Genomic DNA, 5,707 nt, shown 5'->3' with positions numbered 1-5,707 from the left:
CAGTTGTGCTATTTTCTACTGTGCTCTGTTAATAAAATTTTTCCTCTAAACAATATGTGTATTAGTCTGTTCTCACACTGCTATAAGGAACTACCTGAGACTGGGTAATTTATGAAGAGGCTTAATTGACTCACAGTTCCGCAGGCTATGCAGGAAGCATGGCTGGGAGGCCTCAGGAAACTTACAATCAAGGCAGAAGGGCAAAGGGGAAGCAAGCACATCTTCACATGGCAGCAGGGGAGAGCAAAAAGGTGGGGGTGCTACACACTTTTAAACAACATGGAGCATGCTGCTCCATGCCTCCTAGGACACAGATTATCCCTTTGTCCAGCATATCCATGTCATCTACACTACCTGCCTGCTAGTCACTTAGTAGCCTTCTTGGTTATCAGACTGACAAAACATAGAACACACAGGGTTTGGTACTGAGGTTGCAGGCATCCACTCGGGGTCTTGGAGCATATCCCCCATGGATAAGGGGGCTACTGTATGCATTATGTGTGGGAAGAGTTTGGTGACCGAAAGAACAGACTGTGGTAGAAATAATCTACGTGCTCACCACAACGAGGGGAAAGCTGTATTTCAAGCCTCCCTTTAAGTTAGGTTAGGGTTATATGATTAATCTCTGGGCAATGGAAGAGTAGAAGTGACTTCTAAGACAGAGGTTCACAAACTTTCTTAGTTACAGGATCTGTAGTACCATGGCCATTTTTCCACAATGCTCCCAGGCAAACAAAGAAAAAACCCATTAACTACCAATTCCATTTACTAAGTAGTTAGTTCCAGTAACATAATAGTAGTAGTTTGTGATGTCAATAGTAGTTGTGATAATCTCAAGATTTTAAAATATCCTGGGAAGCCCGTGTGAGATCTCTACAGTGGAATGGGAAACTTTGGCACCTAGTTTGAAACCCGTGGTTCTCAGCTGTTTCTAGGCTAGTGCTTAAAAACACTGCACAATGCTCCAGTTCTTCCTTTCCCTGCCTCTGGGACGTTGGAAGTCATGTGCTCCACACGGCACGGCTACAAAATATGGGAAAGCAACAAAATGCTGGAAAGACCCCTGGGGAATAAACTTTCAGTTAAGCTACTCCAATTTGTTGGGTTCTCTGTGGCTAGGATTGCGTACAGCAACTTAATATGGTAGTCACTTGAGGCTAACGAGAAATGGAAATGCACACAGTGCCACATTTCACAATTTTAAAAACAAAAGCAGAGTCAAATACTTTTCCACTAAATGTATCTTTATTTTGATAGAGCTAAAATTCACTTTAACCACTGCATTGCATAGGACACTGTTGTATTATAATGCTTGTACAGGAACGTGCATTATCACTAGTGTTACACGTAAACACGTCACCAATCTAGTCAGTATCAACAGATTGATTGAGTTCAGATGATTTTTTTCTATGCACGGATGTAAAATCACAATGTGTTTACTTGGATATTTTATGCAGATAGCACAAGATAGAGTATACCTATGCAAACAGCACAAGTTACAGTGATACCTATGTAAATCAGAATCCTAAAATGAGATACTTAATATTTTCATTATAATTATTTTCTAGGTTAAAAAATATGAAAAAATATTTAAATTTTAAACAAAGGCATATTACTGAGGCAGAATTCAGTGCAGATACAGAAGCTGGTACTACAACTGGCATAGTCAAGAAAGAAGACTAGAAGACAGTATAGTGCACATTTGATGAATGGCAACTGCAATTTACTGCAGCAGAGCAAAATGGAAAAGCTGTGTTGTATTCAAAAGTGTTAAAGATATATAGAATACTTAAGACAATATTTAAGACGTAATTTTTAGCAACCATTTATGAGTGTAAGTCAAAAAAGAATACACAAAATTACTCATGAACTGCAAGTTAAATTTCTAAGGAAACAATTTAAACAGCTTTTAAAAGGGTCTGAGTTTGTAAACCTGGCAAGCTATAAAATAGCTTCTTATACATGCATATACAAAGAACCTTAGATGGAGAGATGAAGAAATTATCACTTTATCGTATTTAGAAAATTATGAGGAAAAGACCTTAAAAGACATTCACGAAAACTGAAAACGTCAACGAAACCATTAAACAATTTTGCTCTTGGATATACGTGAACAAAATATATTTTTGCTAGTAGAATATTTATATTTTAATAATAAAGACCAATTAATTCAAAATTTGAAAAATTTCAAGTATTTTTCTTAAGTCTTAGATGAACTGTTTGATGTAAGACACTGCCCAAAGAAAACTCTGGGTATATTCTGTCTCAAAGAACCTCCAAATTTACAATGTCGATTCATGTAAAGGCAATGAAATGTGAATTCATTGCCTAAAGGCTCAAACTCATGGCAGATATTTTTGACAATCTTCCATCTGTCAAAGAATTTCAGTTAGAGACAGAAAAGTTTGTTTCTATCACAAGGATGGAACTCCAGCTAAGTCAAAAGACCATCCGTGTTGGAATTTTAAAGCAAGAGGATAACTTTTCCCTCATTGCTTTATTCTATTGCATGATACATATTGAAAATATTTGTGTTCAATTTTCTGAAGCAGACTCCAAGAAACGAGTCATGGATACGTGTGTTATAATTCTTCAGTACATATGCACAAAAGCTACAGAATGTTGACAGTTTATGAAACTTCTGAAAAAAAAGATAATGTATCTAACGATCTTGTTTCTTTACCAGTGTTATTTGGATGACTTACAAAAGAATTTTATAAGGATTTCCTGTACCAGAAAATCCAATTCAAGATTTCCTTGAAACAAAAGAAATGCTTACCAAATATTCAAAGACAAAAAGTAGCACTGTGATTCACATTTTCTCCCTAATATCACGCTGCATATGAACAAGCTAAATTTGAAGCTCCTAAAATGGGAAAAACTTGTGACCTGGCTAGACAGGTAAAAGAATTTATTTACAATAGAAACATTTCATAATACAAATAAAACAGAATAACTCACATATTTTTCAAATGAGTCAATATGCAGAAAACTTAAATGTAATAAATGGCTGCAAAAAATAAGCAAAACCTGAAGAATATGTTGTACTGATAAACTGTTTTGTTTCCATTTATGCAATGCTTCATCAAATAAACTGAATTGATATGAGTTACTGAATGTACTTAAAAATAGTTTTGAAAGTGATATACTTTTGCCTAGATATTAAATGAATTTTGCTAATAAAAGTTTTGTTAATGTGGATGCAAATATCAAAAAAAATTGGGGTTGCGTGGGGCGGTTCACACCTGTAATCCCGGCACTTTGGGAGGCCAAGACAGGCAGATTGCCTGAGCTTAGGAGTTGGAGAAAAGCCTGGGCAACACAGTGAAACCCCGCCTCTACTAAAATAACTAGCCAGGCGTGGCAGCGTGCACCAGTAATCTCAGCTACTGGGGAGGCTGAGGCAGGAGAATCGCTGGAACCCAGGAGGCGGAGGTTGCAGTGGGCTGAGATCGTGCCACTGTACTCCAGCCTGGGCAACAAGAGTGAGACTCCATCTCAAAAAAAAAAAAAATTGAATACTTGATTCAGTTATTGGAAAATTAAGTCTATTTAGAACAACAACGAAGTATGTTTGGAAGAACTACGTGAATCTACTTATCAACTCTACATTTTATAAATCTAAATGTGAGTTACGTTTTACAAATGAAAATTTTGTGTGTAGATTAAGACATGCTGTAACACATTACATACCAGATTTCAAAAATAGTGCAAAAAACAAAATGTCTCGGTAATTTTTTACATTGATTACATGATGAAATAATATTATGGATATACTGGGTGAAGTAAAATACATTTTTAATTTTACCTGTTTTAATTTCTAAAAGTGGCTACTAGAAAATCTGAAATTATGTATGTGGCTCACATTGTATCACTGCTGGATGGTGCTGAAGTACCTAAAACACCTTCCAATCAGCTTTTTAGAGCTCTGCTCTTAAATATAAATAGTCAAAGATCACCAGAGGCCTCAGGAAAGCCTCCAGTGTGAGAGACAGAAAACAGGTAAAAACAACTCAAAGGAAACAGAGATAATGCAGGGAGCAGAGTAACACAGAAAGACATTATAATTAATATGCTCAGAGAAAAAATATTTCACCTATGAAACAAAACCAATTAGAAAAAAGGAACAAAGAATCAGATAATGCACTTGGAAATAAAAATATGACAGCAGAGATAAAACATTCACAACATTTAATAGTAGAGCTGGAAGATAAAGTTGAAGAAATCTTCAATAAAGCAGGAAAAATCAAAGACATGGAGAGAGTGGCCCAGGAATCCACCTCTCCACCTAAATAATAATTACGCTGGCAGAAATTTCCTAAAGTGATTATTTTGGGAGCACATGAGTCCATCTGAACGCTTGTAGCTTCTAGGGGAAATCCTGACTGGTAAATTGCAGTTAACATTGGTGGATTTCAGCCTTCACTGAAGTAGCAGCTACCCGTCCCCACCCACTCCATGGGAGGCAGCTGTGGAGACACAACCCCACATTTCTGGGTCAGCTTGCTGCAGCCAGGGTGGACAATAAAAGCCACTTCCTCCAAGTATCAGGGTTCTGATTGCAAATATCTACTTCTCATCACAGAGAAAGAGCAGACACAGAAGCAAGCTACCATTCTCCCAACACCCAACTGGCTAAAGTGGCTTCCAGGAGAAAAAAGGGATGACATCTGTTTTTCTGGACATTCAAAAAACTGTGTATCTAGGAGAATTCAGAAAGCCATTGCCCCTGCCCAGGGAAAAACGCAGGCTCTGAAAAGAACTGAGACAACTTTTGGCATTCAACACAGGCTGATCCCTAGCACAGAGACAGCCTATGACAGTAAAACAAAAACGAAAACAAAAAACACACAACACAAAAAACAACAACAACAAAATAAACCCTGGGGGAAAAGGAATAATCTGATTTCCAGAGCTGCCACATTATAAAATTCAAATGTCTAGTTGTCAACAAAAACAATCACAATGCACACAAAGAAACAAGTATGGACCATTCAAAGGCACAAAATAAACCAACAAAACATGGACATGAGGAAGACCAAACATTGACTCGCTAGAAAGACTTTAAAGCAACTGCCTTAAAGATGCTCAAAGAGCTAAATGTTCTCATTGTGTTGACAGATCAAAAGAGAAAATGACGACTGAAGCTTCAAAGCAGAAAAATGAGGGGAATATGTATCATTCACCATTACCTTAGAAGGAAAGGGTCTACTTTACAAAAGGACTCCAAACATTTAGAAAATCAATGAGGAACCCTGCCGCCGCCACCACCACCACCACCACCACCACCACCACTGCCACTCCAGAAGAGTTACAGGTAGGTTTAGCAAAGCTTGTAGATTATCGACCCACTCTGATAATCTACAAGGTAGAGAGACCTGAGAACTCCAACCCGGAAGAACCTCTCAACATCGGACTTCATAAAAAAGACTCTGAGAGAGAGATATCTCACCAATTTCTCAGGGTGAAAAACACTTGCTTGGAAATCACAACTTACTGAGCACCAAAAGATTCATTCAGCAGAGGAACCTCACATGTGTTCTGGATTGAGAGAAGTTCAGACCTTTATGGACACTAACATTTCCACACAAGGGAGAAACCCTAAAATGTGCTACATTTTATGAAAAGCATTTTGACAGTGTGTTTTCGGAATCATAAGATTATTTCTCCCCAGTGATCAAGAAATTCCTCATCTGATAAACTATTC

The sequence above is a fragment of the Hylobates moloch genome, unplaced genomic scaffold, assembly GCF_009828535.3.
Source record: "Hylobates moloch isolate HMO894 unplaced genomic scaffold, HMol_V3 SCAFFOLD_10, whole genome shotgun sequence".
Taxonomy (NCBI): Eukaryota; Metazoa; Chordata; class Mammalia; order Primates; family Hylobatidae; genus Hylobates; species Hylobates moloch.
Note: the sequence above shows the minus strand (reverse complement) of the source record.